This window comes from Schistocerca cancellata, chromosome 5 (assembly GCF_023864275.1).
Source record: "Schistocerca cancellata isolate TAMUIC-IGC-003103 chromosome 5, iqSchCanc2.1, whole genome shotgun sequence".
Lineage (NCBI taxonomy): Eukaryota > Metazoa > Arthropoda > Insecta > Orthoptera > Acrididae > Schistocerca > Schistocerca cancellata.
This window is the reverse complement of record NC_064630.1, coordinates 246,690,495-246,710,601: the sequence shown is the minus strand read 5'-3', so window position 1 is coordinate 246,710,601 and position 20,107 is coordinate 246,690,495. Positions and strand designations below refer to the sequence as shown.

Genomic DNA, 20,107 nt, shown 5'->3' with positions numbered 1-20,107 from the left:
GATTTTCCTCTCTTTCTGTAAAATCCTGCAGTCTGGCGAGCACGGTGAATGATGCTTTCCGCAGTTGACTCACATAGGAGGTGGGGCACATGGAGTATTGGGATGTGATGGACGTCCAAAATCTCGACACGTGATGCTGGAAGTACAGCAGGAAGACATATGGCCGAATTTCCGGCACTTAAAGCACGCATCAGCAGACCATCACCTTGATCTTGGGCAATGTGTCACCCTCGAAAGCCAAGATGAAGGCACCGGTGGCAACCTGATTATCCCTCAGACCCCGATGGACGTGCAGGATGAAATGAACACCTCGCCGCTCTAAATTGACGTGCAGCTCATTGTCAGACTGCAAAAGAAGGTCTCTGTGGAATACAATACCCTGCACCATATTTAAGCTCTTATGGTGCGTGATAGTAACAGAAACATACCCCAACTTGTCACAAGCTAGTAATGCCCATGACTGGGTAGAGGAAGCATTTTGGACAAGCCCTCCAACTCCCCAAACTTGTCCTCCAAATGCTCCACAAAAAACTGAGGCTTCATGGACATGAAAGATTCCCCATCAACTCTCATACATACGATGTACCAGGGCAAGTAAGCTTCACTGCCATTCTTAGCCTGCCTTTCCTCCCATGGTGTGACCAGAGAGGAGAATGATTTGAGGTCATATTTCTTAGCATTGCAGATAGACTTTACCCGCTTAGAGACTGCTGGCGGCAGACCACCAGCTAGAGATGACATACTATGCTTCATGGCATGTCACCTGCCCTAATGCCACCCACTCTCACCTGGGGGCCTCCCCACAGACACCACCGAGCCTCAGCAAGGGCCACCTGGCACGATCACCATTGCCGGGAGTCCAGATGCCCCAGGGAGATGGGCATCTACTCCATGGCGTAAGTGGGGAGCTAACAGTGCATGCAGGCATCAGCAGAGTGATCCCTGTATTGTCAGGGGGCTACAACCAACAGCGTACAAGGTGGCCCCACCACAACAAACTGGCTACCGTGCTGGATATGAGGTGCAAAGAATTCCATGGTCCTCATCAGCACAGAAAACGACAGTGCATAGTGGGTGGAGCATAATGCACCCACGAAGGTGTCCTCGCTCGAGAGATGGAGGACGAACAGGACTGCAAAGCCATGTCAGTAATGTGGGCTAAAGATGATAATATTCTTCTCGGTTGTGCAGCTGGATCATAACGTCATCTTGACACAACATTTCAGCGGTCCAACTGGCCGCCATCTTCAGGTGAGAGTGCTGGTACACGATCTTGCCGGAACTAGCTTCTCAGCACAAGCGGAGGCCCCTATATAGGCCGCAGAAGGCCCACAACGTATGCACGAGAAGGTGCTGTAACTGCCCTCTAGCGCAAGTAAACATACCACGCCGCCAGTGGTGTAAACAGGCGAAGTTGAGATATCATTGCCAAAAATTAAAAGTTATTCCAACAATCGAAACACAGACCGTTGCTTTTTAATGTCTGATAACACGGGGTTCCAAGTAACCCTTGTCTCTATTAATAAGATCATCAGATAAACAAATCTCTATGGATTCTTTTAAAACACAGTCCCAATAGTGAGATGCAGGGGCAACCATTTGTGTCTTGTCACACAGCATTCTATGTCCCTCGGTGAGACAGTGCTGTGCCACTGCAGATTTCTCAGGCTGAAGGAACCGTGTGTGCCGCTGGTGCTCAACACATCGGTCCTGAATGGTCTGGAGAGACCATGTACCAGCACTCTCAACTGAAGGTGGCAGCCAGTTGGATCGCTGAAATATTGTGTCAAGATGACGTTATGATCTAGCTGCACACCTGAGAAGAATATTATCAATTATTACACAGGCTGCAGCTGGTTACGTTGTGCACGCATTTGTAGTAATTCAGGTAACATGAAGGCTGGCTTACTCCTATTGATTGGGACAGTGCTAGTTTGCTGTTAACCAAAATCTCTATGGTTCTTTCATCTCTGTGAATAACATGATGAGAGCCTGCGTGCAGAGGTATCAGTGGCGGTTTCACTCCATCTGTTCATAGCATAATGTGTGTGCTTGATTGCAACTCACGGTGCACATAGGTGTGTGAAATTCAATGCCTTAACACTCACTGAGAACAGATGCGAGTCATCTGTTCTCTCTCAAGTGAGAAATGAGTTCTGCTTGATTGGTGTCATTATCCTGACTGCACTTGGATCAATAAACTCGTCATAAAAGAGCTCAGCCAACAAGGATTCCAGGTCAGGTTTGTAAGTGCTTTGCGGACTGAGCAAGGCCAGGAATACAGTTGTTGTCCAATTTTAATTGTAACAATCTTAAAAAAAAATTTGTACGTCTATTATTGTGGAAATTTTCAACTCAAGAAGTTGACCCTAATTCCTCTGGTATCACAGGTTTATTCACATTGGCTGGATCATGTTGGTGTCACCACTGTCTCAAGACTAGATGACAGACTTCCGAACCGAATGTTATAAGCACTCATAAACTCAGCCATGAAAAGACACAAAATATCAATTTATTTAGAACAGACCACAGAAACATGTACAGACTCATTAAATAGTCATTTTGAGCTGTAACCTGTGCATGAATTGAATCAAGGGTAGGTACAATTGCAACAGAAGTCCAAGTTCAAACAATAACCAACTAAAGTTCTATATTAGGAATCAACAGTCATTGAGCATCACACTGCGTCAGAGAGATTACAGTGTTCCTGGCAGCCAGCACATGAACTCATTTGATAGCTACAACAAACATTTCAGCTGACAGCTTGTTGATGATGTGTGTCGACATATGCCGCTACAGAGTAACCCAGTTTAGACTTGATTGTGCAAGGATTACTGCTAAAATTCTTTACTTCCTGTGGTAGCCTATTGAAAATTGGTGCAGCGGAATACTGCACACCTTTCTGCACAAGAGTTTTTTTTTTTAAATATATTTCCCTAAGATTCTTCCAATGAATCTCAACCTGGCATCTGCTTTTCCTACTACAATTTCATTTATGTGCTCATTCAACTTTAGGTCTCTCTGGACAGTTATTCTTATGTATTTTATGGTTTCACTATTTCCAGTGATTCATAGTAAAAGAGGACTGGAAAGCAATAGATCTCTTTCCCTATTTATGCACATTAAATTATATTTATGCATGTTAATTATATTTAATCATATTCATGGTCAACTGCCTGCCCCAATCACTGGCCCTCTGCAGGTACTCCTCCATTTCACTACCACATTCAGGTGTTGCAATCCTTCTATAGACAACACATCATCTGTGATTATCATCATGAGATTACTCACATTATCCACAAGATCATTTATGTATACTGTAAATAGAAACAATCCTATAACACTCCACAGGAGTGCTCCAGAAATCACCTTTAGGTCTGGCAAATTCACACTGTTAAAAACAATGTGTTCACATTCTATATGCTGGAAAGTCCTGAATCCTGTCACAATTTCTGCCCGATACTTGTAAGTTAATATTTAGTTCGCTACACGACCAACATGGGCACCACTGTCTATGCTGCTCTGGCTCACATGAATGAACAGAACGAGCTGAGTTTTGAATAATCTCCCTTTCTAGAATCAATGCTGTTTATTATACAGGAGATCTCCGTACTCCACAGATGCCATAATGCCTAAGCATAGACGTTTCGTGATTCTACCAGACTGATGTCAGCAATACAGGCCTATAATTATGTGCTTCTGCCAAATGACTTTTCTTGAAACAGAGACCTAAGCTTTTTTTTCGGTCACTCAGTACCCTTTACTGCTTCTACAACCTATGATAATATGCTGCTAGAATCCAGTGTCATCAGCCGACAGCAACATCTCTAAAATTCCATCTTCGCTGACAACAGGTTCCTCTTACTTCTTTCATGAATTTCCCAGGTTTCTGCTCCATATGTATGCAGTAATTTCAAGCATCCCAATCTTTGTTTATGATCTAATATGTGTGTTATGTGAAACTTCGTTTAACTTGCTTGCTTGTCTATGCAGTTCTTGATTTCGCTTTAACTTGATCCATCATTATTAATCATGACTCCCAAATATTTATAAAGAGTCCACATAACTTACTACCCCAAAATCTAATCTCAAGTCATGACTCATTCATAACTAAATATAGTAGTTTCTCTAAATTAATGGATAACCCTCATTTCTCGTATTCACTGTGCAATTTTCTAAGCATGTAGTTTGTATCACACTCAGCCCTGCATGCATGACGTAATAATAAGCAAAATTCAAACTGAAGAGCCTGTCATCATTTATCCACAAACCCATATGACAGGACTGTTTCTATAACCTTAAGACAAAATTTAAGTATATTTTAAATAATGTAATCATTATCATACACCCATGTCACAACCCTTTGGTCACTGGAACCTCTCCAAATGTTTTTGTACTACTGTAATTCCACAAGTTGTTTCAATATTTGAATATCTAAAAACTTGAACTTATAAATGGCTCACTCCATTCTTTATCACTGCAGTCCACAATTTATAGAGGTGAATGTTGTTATATTATAAGGAAATTGACGGAGATCTGAAATGTGAAATAATTTGGGTGAAGGTCACGGTTAAAGCAGGCTCAGACATGGTAACTGGATGTCTCTATAGGCCCCCTGGCTCAGCAGCTGCTGTGGCTGAGCACCTGAAGGATAATTTGGAAAATATTTCGAGTAGATTTCCCCACCATGTTATAGTTCTGGGTGGAGATTTTAATTTGCCGGATATAGAGTGGGAGACTCAAACGTTCATAATGGGTGGCAGGGACAAAGAATCCAGTGAAATTTTTTTTAAGTGCTTTATCTGAAAACTACCTTGAGCAGTTAAACAGAGAACCGACTCGTGGCAATAACATATTAGACCTTCTGGTGACAAACAGACCCGAACTATTTGAAGCAGTTAACGCAGAACAGGGAATCAGCGATCATAAAGCGGTTACTGCATCGATGATTTCAGCCGTAAATAGAAATATTAAAAAAGGTAGGAAGATTTTTCTGTTTAGCAAAAGTGACAAAAAGCAGATTACAGAGTACCTGACGGCTCAACACAAAAGTTTTGTCTCAAGTACAGATAGTGTTGAGGATCAGTGGACAAAGTTCAAAACCATCGTACAATATGCGTTAGATGAGTATGTGCCAAGCAAGATCGTAAGAGATGGAAAAGAGCCACCGTGGTACAACAACCGAGTTAGAAAACTGCTGCGGAAGCAAAGGGAACTTCACAGCAAACATAAACATAGCCAAAGACTTGCAGACAAACTAAATTTATGCGAAGCGAAATGTAGTGAGAGGAGGGCTATGCGAGAGGCGTTCAATGAATTCGAAAGTAAAGTTCTACGTACGGACTTGGCAGAAAATCCTAAGAAATTTTGGTCTTATGTCAAAGCGGTAGGTGGATCAAAACAAAATGTCGAGACACTCTGTGACCAAAATGGTACTGAAACAGAGGATGACAGACTAAAGGCCGAAATACTAAATGTCTTTTTCCACAGCTGTTTCACAGAGGAAGACTGCACTGTAGTTCCTTCTCTAGATTGTCGCACAGATGAAAAAATGGTAGATATCGCAATAGACGACAGAGGGATAGAGAAACAATTAAAATCGCTCAAAAGAGGAAAGGCCGCTGGACCTGATGGGATACCAGTTCGATTTTACACACGGTACGCGAAGGAACTTGCCCCCCTTCCTGCAGCGGTGTACCGTAGGTCTCTAGAAGAGCGTAGCGTTCCAAAGGATTGGAAAAGGGCACAGGTCATCCCCGTTTTCAAGAAGGGACATCGAACAGATGTGCAGAACTATAGACCTATATGTCTAACGTTGATCAGTTGTAGAATTTTGGAACACGTATTATGTTCGAGTATAATTACTTTTCTGGAGACTAGAAATCTACTCTGTAGGAATCAGCATGGGTTTAGAAAAAGACGGTCGTGTGAAACCCAGCTCGCGCTATTCGTCCACAAGACTCAGAGGGCCATAGACACGGGTTCACAGGTAGATGCCGTGTTTCTTGACTACCGCAAGGCGTTCGATACAGTTCCCCACAGTTGTTTAATGAACAAAGTAAGAGCATATGGACTATCAGACCAATTGTGTGACTGGATTGAAGAGTTCCTAGATAACAGAACACAGCATGTCATTCTCAATGGAGAGAAGTCTTCCGAAGTAAGAGGGATTTCAGGTGTGCCGCAGGGGAGTGTCATAGGACCGTTGCTATTCACAATATACATAAATGACCTTGTCGATGACATCGGAAGTTCACTGAGGCTTTTTGCAGATGATGCTGTGGTGTATCGAGAAGTTGTAACAATGGAAATTGTACTGAAATGCAGGAGGATCTGCAGCAAATTGACGCATGGTGCAGGGAATGGCAATTGAATCTCAATGTAGACAAGTGTAATGTGCTGCGAATACATAGAAAGATAGATTCCTTATCATTTAGCTACAAAATAGCAGGTCAGCAACTGGAAGCAGTTAATTCCATAAATTATCTGGGAGTACGCATTAGGAGTGATTTAAAATGGAATGATCATGTAAAGTTGATCGTCGGTAAAGCAGATGCCAGACAGATTCATTGGAAGAATCCTAAGGAAATGCAATCTGAAAACAAAGGAAGTAGGTTACAGTACGCTTGTTTGCCCACTGCTTGAATACTGCTCAGCAGTGTGGGATCCGTACCAAATAGGGTTGATAGAAGAGATAGAGAAGATCCAACAGAGAGCAGCGCGCTTCGTTACAGGATCATTTAGTAATCGCGAAAGCGTTACGGAGATGATAGATAAACTCCAATAGCAGACCCTGCAGGAGAGACGCTCAGTAGCTCGGTACGGGCTTTTGTTAAAGTTTCGAGAACATACCTTCACCGACGAGTCAAGCAGTATAGTGCTCCCTCCCACGTATATCTCGCGAAGAGACCATGAGGATAAAATCAGAGAGATTAGAGCCCACACAGAAGCATACCGACAATCCTTCTTTCCACGAACAATACGAGACTGGAATAGAAGGGAGAACCGATAGAAGTACTCAGGTACCCTCCGCCATACACCGTCAGGTGGCTTGCGGAGTATGGATGTAGATGTAGATGTTTTCTTATGACCAAATATCATCACATAGGCCTCTAATTTCTAGCTAGTCTTTTTTCCACATGCTGTAATAGGCAAAACATAGTGTCCGCTCATTATGATCTGGTATGGAACCCATTCTGTTCTTCGTTATTCACAATCTGTGATTTGATTCTCAGCTTCATAATTTCTGCATAAAATCTAGCAACTGAATTTGTCACACTTATTCCTCTATATCTGGGGCCCCTTTGCATACACTGTTTTTTATATTTGTTGGGTATGTACATTGTTTCCCATTCCTCTGGCAATTGTTCCCTACCTTCCCCCCCTTAGGAAACAACTCAAAACATAGGTCATCAATTCCAGAAGCTTATCTAGACCAGTTTTGAAGAATTCAATGGACCTGAAGCTCGTCCACTCTTCACAGTCATTATCACTTTTTCTTACTTCTGAAGGCATTATTATTTCGTTCTATTAACAAAATGTATCCAGGATAAACAACTCATGGTTATTTTTTACAAAAAAAAAAAAAAACTTACTACTTCTTCTAGTCCTCCAATGGAATTACAGCAACTGGAAACCTTTTTGTTTTCTTATATTGCACAGATTTCAGAGTTCTCACTATTTTGCTCACCTCGAATACACTGATCAGTGTGTGTGTGTGTGTGTGTGTGTGTGAGTGAGAGAGATCCCATACTACATTCTTTGCGCACCTGACTGCTTTCTTTTTTTACCTTTCTTCTCAACTTCACATTCTTTTTCCTATTTTCTTTGTTCTTTTACATTAACCATATATCGTATTCTCTCATCTTTTCCTGTACCAATTTATCAATATTGTCATTCCACCATTCATTTCTATTTTGAATTCCTGATTTGTCCTGCATTCATTACCCCTAAAGCTTCCTTAGCTGCTTCCACTACATATCTAAGGATGTCTTGATTTGTAACAATACTGTGAAAAGGGTAGCTGCTACTCACCATATAGTAGAGACTTTTCTAATACTGTTATATTCCTTCCTGGATCTTCTATTGTTTAATATCTTGATATATATTATTCCCAGAAGAATACATTATATTATTCATTTTCATATTCAATTTAAGCCTATATAGGAATACAGCTGATTCATCCTCTTGAGTTTTTAAGATTCTGCAAACTTTTTGTATACATCTTCATCACTGCATTCTGCCAGATTTATAGAAGATTTTACTATTAGGGAAAATATTTTAGTTTTCAGAAGTTAATGGTCAGTGCATCTCTGTACATTCAAATGTCATGAAATTTTAAAAAGGTTTTCTCTCTATTTATAATGTAATCAATTAAAAATTTTCTTTGGGGTGTAGCCTATGTCCATGTAAATTGATGAATATATTTAAAATAACCAATTTGAATCCCCAGTGAATACTGCTGACATATGGCTATAAGTCCTTCGCCATTATCATTCTCATCCTTTTCTCCGTATGGCCCCACAACTGATCTGTTAACCTAGACCCAACATGGCTATCAAAACTTCCTAAAAGAATTCTCTCTTTTCTGCTTTTGATATACAACTTCACTTTCCAACACAGTCACCACCAAGTTGGAACATTTCACAAATCATTCAATTCCTCTTCGGCCATGGAGCCATTTGAGAACTACTGTGCGAACGTCCTCATTGCTGGAAAATCTCTTCATACCATACGTTCTTTCATCTTGCCTGAGACAGCAAAATTGCTTGGTGGAAGATCTTTAACTCCTGATCAGCACTGCCCATATCCGTGCAGCCTTGATCACTCTGCTGGCACCATTTCATCATGGCTGGACATGACACTGTATTTGGTCCACATACTGCCACAATTTCAAGGGGAATCTGAGTGCAACTGAGATGTTATTACCACAAGAATCGAACTGTCCTCTGCACTTCAACTCTGGAGTATACTTGCAGTGGCCACACCACTTCAATCGCACCCTGTAATGCACCTGTTACCCATATCACAGCAGAACTGTCTGCAAGGAGCCCGCAACACTGTATTCTCTTCTGACAATGTGCCACTCTTGTTGCACAATGGTCCTAGCATGGGATGACATGCAGGTCTCTGCCATTTCTCACAGTCCATGTCAGCACACACTGGTCTAATGCACATTGCACAATGCTTTTTAGGAATGAGTACAGTGGACTATGATACGTGACAAACATACTGTATCTAAAGGAACTGGATGTGACTGGATCATTTTTGAAATCAATAGTTCAAAGACACCCAAACTGGTCTAATGTTTAGAGTATTTAATGTTTACTGGCCAGTAGAGTTGAACCAAATGCAGTGCTATGTTATACATATGTAGACAATAAAGCCTCAGAAACAGAATATTTCTATAACATTATGTTAGCAAAAAGGAAGTGAGCAGCAATTTTCCTAGCAGAATCACAGTTTTTGCTACAAGTCTTACAGAAAGATAGCTAAAAATCAAGAGATAGTTGAACAAACTGTTTTCAGCAATAACAAGTCTACTGAAACAGTTGTCTTAAATGTAGAAGAGAAGTTCTGGCAAAATGTAAATGATTAAGGAGAAAAGAAGACCACTCAGAGAATAGAAGCAGCATTGAGTCATTGACAGGCACACACAAGAGAGAAAGGAAACTTGGTAGCTTTTGGAATAACTCCTTTGTTGAGCTAGAATACCGTGCTAACTGGAAAGACAATGACAGGATTGCATTTTACAGGTGGACTAGGATGGGGTGGGGATAGGGTGGGGTGGGGTTGGTAGAGTGGGAGAAAGGGTACAGGCAACAACAGGGGTTCAGGGTGGGTAGCTAGTGGCTTGGAAACAGGCAGCAAATTTGTTGACTTGGAATGCGAGAGGGAGGGGTGGCAGGTGCACAGTCTAGGCATGTGATGGTTCATTGCTCCAGTCCAGCATGATATTCAGTGATGAGGGCAGCACTCCTTCTACAGCTTATTCCTGGGGGTGGTGGGAGGATTGGAAGTGTGTGGGGAGATAGTACAGGAAATCTGTTTCCAGACTGGGTTGGGGGGGGGGGGGGTATGAGGGTGAGAGGGGGGAGGTATGAGGGTGGGATGTAGTGACTGTCTGTGAAGGTCATAGTGAATAGTGAGACCTTCACCATACTGAGTAAGTAGTATGTTGGATTGAGGAGGGCAGGTGAAGTGGACGGAGGAGAAGTTGTTGAGGTTTTGGAGGAATGAGGACAGGGTGTCTTGGTCCTGTGCCCAGATCATGAAGATTTTATCACTGAAACTGAACCAGATGAGGAGTTTTGGGAGAATAGGAAGGTTTCCTCTAGATGGCCCATATAAAGGTTGGCATAAGACAGTGCCATGCATACGCTCATGGCTGTACTGTGGATTTACTTACATATCTTTCCCTTACAGGAGAAGTAGCTAGGAGCTACTCGCATGTGTCATGATACAGTTTGTAAGGTTTATGAGGAAAGAGGTAGTGGGTCTGCAGTCTGGAGGAACTGGAAGAGGTAGTGTTTGATAGTTGCTAGGCTGTGGGCATAGGGGATGTTGGTGTACAGGGAGGTGGCAACAACAGCAACAAGTAGGTATCCTGGAGGTGAATCGATGGGGATTGTAGAGTGTCGGTGAGATGCTAGGTTTTGGGCAATACTCCAGTTCAACAAAGAATTTATTTCAAAAGCTAGCAAGTTTTCTTTTTCTTTTGTGTGTGCCTGTCGATGACTCGACACTTCTGCTATTCACTGAGTGGTCTCCTTTAGTCATGAAACTGCTGTCTTTGATTTCTTGAAATCAGGTCTGAGTGCTACAGACCAAACTGAATTAAACTATGGGCTGTTTCAAGGCCTATCTACAGCATTTGATCTGATCACTTACAATCGGCTGCTTTGTAAATTGTGCAAGTATGGTACCTATGGAGTTGCCTACAATTGGTTTAAATCATATCTTTGTGGCAGGCAATACATGGCAGAAATATCACACAAAAATAAAAGTTAATTTTCAGGATACAGGGAACTTTGTTATGGTGTACCTCAAAGTTCTGTGTTAGGCCTCTGTTATTTTTGATTATTACAAATGAGTTACAATATCACTTGTCAACAGCAGGGCCAATGTTGTCTGCAAATCATACTTTGCTTTTTTAAAATTAAAGTACACAATGAAGCAGATTCACACAAAATCTCTCTGTGAAAAGTGAATCAGCAGAAAGGTGGTTCTGAGGTAACTGCATGGAGGTAAATGAGAAGAAAACAGACTGGATGAGCTTCAGAGACATAATAACAAAGTATATAATCCAAGAATACGGGATTGTAGTACTGAACAAACACCTTACAAAACATTTCTAGGAGTTTGATTAGATGACAGTTTAACGCAGGAGAAACAAGCTGAACTACTGATTGAGGAAATACTGTCATGTTTTAAGAATACTTCATGATTACTGTGACACTAATATGGCACCATGTGCATACTATGCAAATGTGGACAGCCTCTTCTGATATGGTGTGATGTTCAACAGAAATGTGTTTCACAAAACTATCATTTAAAATTAAAAAACAAATGACAAGGATAATCAGAAAAATTACCAACAGGGAATCATTCAAGAACATCTTTAAAGAATTTAAAATATTGACTCTTTGAGACTTACCAAACAAAAGCGCTGGCAGGTCGATAGACACACAAACAAACACAAACATACACACAAAATTCTAGCTTTCGCAACCAACGGTTGCCTCGTCAGGAAAGAGGGAAGGAGAGGGAAAGACGAAAGGATTTGGGTTTTAAGGGAGAGGGTAAGGAGTCATTCCAATCCCGGGAGCGGAAAGACTTACCTTAGGGGGAAAAAAGGACAGGTATACACTAGCACACAAACACATATCCATCCGCATATACACAGACACACGCAGACATTTGTAAAGGCAAAGAGTTTGGGCAGAGATGTCAGTCGGGGCGGAAGTACAGAGGCAAAGATGATGTTGAAAGAGGTGAGGTATGAGCGGCGGCAAATTGAAATTAGAAATTAGCGGAGATTGAGGCCTGGCGGATAGCGAGAAGAGAGGATATGCTGAAGGGCAAGTTCGAATCTCCGGAGTTCTGACAGGTTGGTGTTAGTGGGAAGTATCCAGATAACCCGGACGGTGTAACACTGTGCCAAGATGTGCTGGCCGTGCACCAAGGCATGTTTAGCCACAGGGTGATCCTCATTACCGACAAACACTGTCTGCCTGAGTCCATTCATGCGAATGGACAATTTGTTACTGGTTATATATACTGCTATACACTCCTGGAAATGGAAAAAAGAACACATTTACACCGGTGTGTCAGACCCACCATACTTGCTCCGGACACTGCGAGAGGGCTGTACAAGCAATGATCACACGCACGGCACAGCAGACACACCAGGAACCGCGGTGTTGGCCGTCGAATGGCGCTAGCTGCGCAGCATTTGTGCACCGCCGCCGTCAGTGTTAGCCAGTTTGCCGTGGTATACGGAGCTCCATCGCAGTCTTTAACACTGGTAGCATGCCGCGACAGCGTGGACGTGAACCGTATGTGCAGTTGACGGACTTTGAGCGAGGGCGTATAGTGGGCATGCGGGAGGCCGGGTGGACGTACCGCCGAATTGCTCAACACGTGGGGCGTGAGGTCTCCACAGTACATCGATGTTGTCGCCAGTGGTCGGCGGAAGGTGCACGTGCCCGTCGACCTGGGACCGGACCGCAGCGACGCACGGATGCACGCCAAGACCGTAGGATCCTACGCAGTGCCGTAGGGGACCGCACCGCCACTTCCCAGCAAATTAGGGACACTGTTGCTCCTGGGGTATCGGCGAGGACCATTCGCAACCGTCTCCATGAAGCTGGGCTACGGTCCCGCACACCGTTAGGCCGTCTTCCGCTCACGCCCCAACATCGTGCAGCCCGCCTCCAGTGGTGTCGCGACAGGCGTGAATGGAGGGACGAATGGAGACTTGTCGTCTTCAGCGATGAGAGTCGCTTCTGCCTTGGTGCCAATGATGGTCGTATGCGTGTTTGGCGCCATGCAGGTGAGCGCCACAATCAGGACTGCATACGACCGAGGCACACAGGGCCAACACCCGGCATCATGGTGTGGGGAGCGATCAACTACATTGGCTGTACACCACTGGTGATCGTCGAGGGGACACTGAATAGTGCACGGTACATCCAAACCGTCATCGAACCCATCGTTCTACCATTCCTAGACCGGCAAGGGAACTTGCTGTTCCAACAGGACAATGCACGTCCGCATGTATCCCGTGCCACCCAACGTGCTCTAGAAGGTGTAAGTCAACTACCCTGGCCAGCAAGATCTCCGGATCTGTCCCCCATTGAGCATGTTTGGGACTGGATGAAGCGTCGTCTCACGCGGTCTGCACGTCCAGCACGAACGCTGGTCCAACTGAGGCGCCAGGTGGAAATGGCATGGCAAGCCGTTCCACAGGACTACATCCAGCATCTCTACGATCGTCTCCATGGGAGAATAGCAGCCTGCATTGCTGCGAAAGGTGGATATACACTGTACTAGTGCCGACATTGTGCATGCTCTGTTGCCTGTGTCTATGTGCCTGTGGTTCTGTCAGTGTGATCATGTGATGTATCAGACCCCAGGAATGTGTCAATAAAGTTTCCCCTTCCTGGGACAATGAATTCACGGTGTTCTTATTTCAATTTCCAGGAGTGTATGTATATATATATATATATATATATATATATATATATATATATATATGAGTGTATGTTATCTTCAATCATATTTAGAACTTTTAGCATTAAACAGTCAAGATCAAAACTGTGAAGTTAGATGTAAGAATCATTTTGATAGAGTAGAACATAGCAAGGTCCTATATTAGCTAACTATCCTATAAACTCACAACAAACTTCAATCAGTGTGAAATGTACGTGCAGATTACGAATGCCGTCCCACTACGGCTAGACAATTTACTAGAAACAAATGAAACTTTGCGCCTGAACAGGACTTAAACCTTGATTTCCCAATTTATGTGAGCTATCACCTTAACCGCTTCGGCTATGCAAGCATGCTCTGCTTCACCTAGTGCTTACACAATTATGTGCTTCTCGCATAGGGAGAGACTTATTTAGTTTTTTCATCAGATTGCCTTGAGTTTGGCATGAAGTACATCAGTGCACTGTCCGTATTTGATAGTGTCTGTAAAGTTTGATGCACTGTTCCTTCAGATATGTGTGCACATCCAAAGGAACAGACACTGCTGATGATCCATTGCCATATTAAATCATGAAATGTATTTGTAAATTGTGAACTGGGAAATATTTAAGTTTAGGTCTGCCTGTGAAGCGGACTCGGCTAGCCAAAGCAGTCACAGCAACTGCTTCTATAAAGCAGAAAATCCCAGTTTGAGTCCTCGTCCTGTACACATTTTCATGTTTCCAGTAAATTAGGTAGCTGTTGTGGTACCGTATTCGCAATCTGTGAATATATTTCATGATTTAATAGGGCTGTAAATCATCATCAGTGTCTATTCCTTTGGAGGACATACATGCAAGTCTAAAGAAACATTGCACCAAACTTTACAGACCCTCTCAAGTACAGACACTGCACTAATGTATTCAATGGATTGCTTGCGGAAACAAAGAACATAAAAACATTAGGGAAATTATTTTTAATCTACAAATGCAGAAAAATAATATGCATACAATACTTACAGAATGATCACTGAAGTTGCTTTGTAAAGAAAAGCAGATGTGTCTGGTGTAAAACACTTAAACTGCAGTATGTTTAAGATGGAGAACTGTTCTTGTACGCAATTAAGACAAAAATTTGCTTCCATGTTATATTATAAGAGAGTAAAATTAAGGAACTGAAAGGAATGCTGATGTCAGATATCAGAAAAAATTGCCTGGGAGGTGCAAGCTTAAGGGATGGGCCAGTCTGCAGGTCAGCAAGCAGACAGGAGTTGCAACGGCTCACCTGTGGTGAGCCACACCTGACCCCCACCAACCTGCTGCAGTAACAAAATAAATAATACGTTCTAGCTGAGTGGAGAGGAGACCTATAATACTATGAGTGGAAACACTACGATGTAATGAACACCAGTAGACCCAACAATAGTATAACAAGGTGAGAGAAATTAACAGCTTCGCATGTGGGTGCAGCTGAGAGTCCCCTGGCACTCAGCATGTGTTGAGGGGCATTCCTCCCACAATTGCCCCATCTCCCGTCCCAAATAGTCAGTGTTGAAGACGGTAATAGAATCCACTCTCATGAAGCAAGCATATAAGCATATTCAATTATTCTTTCATCATCAGCTTGTAGTGACAAGGAAGCCTTGCAATCATTGGTGTGCTGTACGAAGGGGTACTCCTAAGAAAGTAAAGCAGCGTACCGCAGAAAAAGAACTAACCATATCATGAAAATAATTGAAAATAGAGTTATAGAGGTACGAGTTTAAAACGTTACATTTGAGAATAAATACTTTCTTGGAAGAAACAAAGACTGTCTGCACAACAACCACCAATACTAGAGGTAAGTAATCCAGACAACCATATTTGGCTTGGAGAGAGAGAGAAGGAGGGGATATCCCACCATGATGTGAGCTACTGTCTATACGGCTCTGTAACCACACTGTGCAGGTGGCTCACTATATTAGATAAAATTATGTGTTAATGTGGTACGATCGATGTGGAGGTGACGTAGGACAGTTGATTCCATCCAGTAGGAATGGAAGAAGGAATTCCATACAGCTATAGTTGATTAGAGGAGGCAGTAGCCCATCAGATGACATTCCGTCTTGAAGTGAGTACAGGCCTATCTACTTCTGAAAATCTGCACTCAGGATTCCTCGACTTGTGCCATAGGGTGGTGGGGTTTTGGGTTCCATCGCCGTTAGTAGTAGTTTATCCTGTAGTAAAATAGAAGCGGATAAGTCCTGTGAATTATTATGGGTGGAGGTTATACTCAACAACCGAGCTACATTGGCTCCTTTTACCGACCTCCTGACTCAGCAGCATCAGTGGCAGAACAACCGAGAGAAAATCTGGAATACATTTCACATAAATTTCCTCAGCATGTTATAGTCTTAGGTGGAGATTTCAATTTCGGAAGGTTCCAAACGATTGGAAAAGAGCACAGGTAGTTCCAGTTTTCAAGAAGGGTCGTCAAGCAGATGCGCAAAACTATAGGCCTATATCTCTAACATCGATCTGTTGTAGAATTTTAAAACAGGTTTTCTTGCTCGTGTATCATGTCATTTCTGGAAACCCAGAATCTACTCTGTAGGAATCAACATGTATTCCGGAAACAGCGATCGTGTGAGAACCAACTCGCTTTATTTGTTCATGAGACCCAGAAAATATTAGATACAGGCTCCCAGGTAGATTCCATTTTCCTTGACTTCCGAAAGGCATTTGATACAGTTCCACACTGTCGCCTGATAAACAAAGTAAGAGCCTACGGAATATCAGACCAGCTGTGTGGCTGGATTGAAGAGATTTAGCAAACAGAACACAGCATGTTGTTCTCAATGAGAGACGTCTACAGAGGTTGAAGTAACCTCTGGCGTGCCACAGGGGAGTGTTATGGGACCATTGCTTTTCACAATATATATAAATGACCTAGTAGATAGTGTCAGAAGTTCCATGTGGCTTTTCGCGGGTGATGCTGTAGTACGAGGTGCATTCAAGTTCTAAGGCCTCTGATTTTGTTTCTAATTAACTACTCACCCGAAATCGATGAAACTGGCGTTACTTCTCGACGTAATCGCCCTGCAGACGTACACATTTTTTCACAACGCTGATGCCATGATTCCATGGCAGCGGCGAAGGCTTCTTTAGGAGTCTGTTTTGACCACTGGCAAATCGCTGAGGCAATAGCAGCACGGCTGGTGAATGTGTGGCCACGGAGTGTGTCTTTCATTGTTGGAAAAAGCCAAAAGTCACTAGGAGCCAGGTCAGGTGAGTAGGGAGCATGAGGAATCACTTCAAAGTTATTATCACGAAGACACTGTTGCGTAACGTTAGCTTGATGTGCGGGTGCGTTATCTTGGTGAAACAGCACACGTGCAGCCTTTCCCGGACGTTTTTGTTGCAGTGCAGGAAGGAATTTGTTCTTCAAAACATTTTCGTAGGATGCACCTGTTACTGTAGTGCCCTTTGGAATGCAATGAGTAAGGATTACGCCCTCGCTGTCCCAGAACACGGACCCCATCATTTTTTCAGCACTGGCGGTTACCCGAAATTTTTTTGGTGGCGGTGAATCTGTGTGCTTCCATTGAGCTGACTGGTGCTTTGTTTCTGGATTGAAAAATGGCATCCACGTCTCATCCATTGTCACAACCGACGAAAAAAAAGTCCCATTCATGCTGTCGTTGCGCGTCAACATTGCTTGGCAACACGCCACACGGGCAGCCATGTGGTCGTCCATCAACATTCGTGGCACCCACCTGGATGACACTTTTCGCATTTTCAGGTCGTCATGCAGGATTGTGTGCACAGAAGCCACAGAAATGCCAACTCTGGAGGCAATCTGTTCAACAGTCATTCGGCGATCCCCCAAAACAATTCTCTCCACTTTGTCGATCATGTCGTCAGATCGGCTTGTGCGAGCCCGAGGTTGTTTCGGTTTGTTGTCACACGATGTTGTGCCTTCATTATACTGTCGCACCCACGAACGCACTTTCGACACATCCATAACTCCATCACCACATGTCTCCTTCAACTGTCGATGAATTTCAATTGGTTTCACAGCACGCAAATTCAGAAAACGAATGATTGCACACTGTTCAAGTAAGGAAAACATCGCCATTTTAAGTATTTAAAACAGTTCTCATTCTCGCCGCTGACGGTAAAATTCCATCTGCCGTACGGTGCTGCCATCTCTGGGACATATTGACAATGAACGCAGCCTCATTTTAAAACAATGCGCATGTTTCTATCTCTTTCCAGTCCGGAGAAAAAGAATCGGAGGCCTTAGAACTTGAAGGCACCTCGTATACAGAGAAGTTGCAGCATTAGAAAATTGCAGCGAAATGCAGGAAGATCTGCAGCGGATAGGCACCTGGTGCAGGGAGTGGCAACTGACCCTTAACATAGACAAATGTAATGTATTGTGAATACATAGAAAGAAGGATTCTTTATTGTATGATTATATGATAGCGGAACAAACACTGGTAGCAGTTACTTCTGTAAAATATCTGGGAGTATGTGCACGGAATGATTTGAAGTGGAACGATCATATAAAATTAATTGTTGGTAAGGCGGGTGCCATGTTGAGATTCATTGGAAGAGTCCTTATAAAATGTAGGCCATCAACAAAGGAGGTGGCTTACAAAACACTTGTTCGGCCTATACTTGAGTATTGCTCATCAGTGTGGGATCTGTACCAGCTCAGGTTGACAGAGGAGATAGAGAAGATCCAAAGAAGGGCGGCGCATTTCGTCACAGGGCTATTTGGTAAGCGTGATAGTGTTACAGAGACGTTTAGCAAACTCAAGTGGCAGACTCTGCAAGAGAGGCGCTCTGCATCGCGGTGCAGCTTGTTGCCCAGGTTTCGAGAGGATGCGTTTCTGGATGAGGTATTGAATATATTGCTTCCCCCTACTTATACCTCCCGAGGAGATCACGAATGTAAAATTAGAGAGATTTGAGTGCGCACAGAGGCTTTCCGGCAGTCGTTCTTTCCATGAACCATAGACGACTGGAACAAGAAAGGGATGTAATAACAGTGGCACGTAAAGTGCCCTCTGCGACACACCGTTGGGTGGCTTGCGGAGTATAGATGTAGATTGTAATGTCTCTTGCAGCGGTCTCTCCATGATATTTTCAGAAATTTTATAAATTATATAACTCAGTACATATCTCGAAATATCTCTTCTTATCTTACCGATTATCAATGCAAAGTAGTTTCAAGCCCAATTATTCCTTGGAGCATCCATTTACTCCATGGAATAACTTCTCTGCTATCTATGTTTTCTCTTAGGAAAAAGAATAGGGACTTCTTGCCGATTAGTCGTGAAAGAAGGATGTATATGTATGTATAGTTGAGCTAGTCGCCATCTTGATGAGATTCTGTATGAGAAGGAATTTAATACATGAACTAAACTAAAGTAAGTGTGTTCACGTATTATTTAAGGGATTATTATTATTGACAATGTCTGCTTACTACGCTGTGTTGCACGGGATCAGTGGGGAACGTCTGATTTACACTGGACGAACCTGCCATTTTGTATGCTCAAGATATCCAGTTACTTCAAATAAATAGGCTAACACGGTCTTACCAGCAGATCTCCGGTCTTCCCCATGTGATCACCGAAAGTTAATAATTATTACAAATGTTTCCAGGAGATCGACTGACAATTTTCGTCGCACCGAGACTTCGAAATTGCTTCACTGCCTTATGGAATTTAAGTTAAGCTTAATTTAATCAGGATAGAACAGTATTGAACTGTGTAAATGTGATAAGCCTGCTTTGTCAATGAAAATTCCCTTAATATACGCATGTTTTTACTATCCTGATCAGTGAAGCTAAATCAGGCCGGTGTGAGAGAGGTTTTTAAATTTTAGATCCCATACAAAATATATTAAAAGATGTAGATGTAGATGTAAATGTAAATGTAGGATTGTCGAAGTGAAAGTTGGGTGAAATGGTCCCTTGGATTCCCATGTCAAGTGGGACCCAAAATAAGAAAATTCAGCAGGTAGTACAGCAGAGCCATCACTGTTAATGACAGGAGCACACGGATACACCAGAACCACCAAAAGTAGCAGATGATGAAGGGTCTTGGTGGCGACAAACATTAGGTCCTTGAAGTAGATTGGTCCTAATTCATGATTTACGTGTCAACCAAGGAGGAGTACACAGGACTAGACAGGGAGCACACTGTAAGGGGATAGGCAGCGGTCGCGATGTGTTTTCGAACTGGGAAAATGACTCAAGGGTGGGTGTCAGCATGTGTTCATGAGTATAGCCTCAGTCTTAGTATGATACATTATATACTGAAATACTCCTTTCGCTTGTATTTCGCAGATTCTGTTGCATGGTGCAAAATCCCACTTGCAACTGCAACTGGAAGTCTGATGCCAAAACAAAGAAAATATTGTTACAA

General features: G+C 42.8%; 1 protein-coding gene across 1 annotated transcript in view; it reads right to left on the bottom strand.

Moving 5' to 3' along the window:
* The window catches only part of LOC126187618 (NF-X1-type zinc finger protein NFXL1), a 119,795-nt gene that overhangs the window by 53,958 nt on the left and 45,730 nt on the right, over positions 1-20,107 (bottom strand). The gene's annotated exons all lie outside the window — the stretch shown is intronic.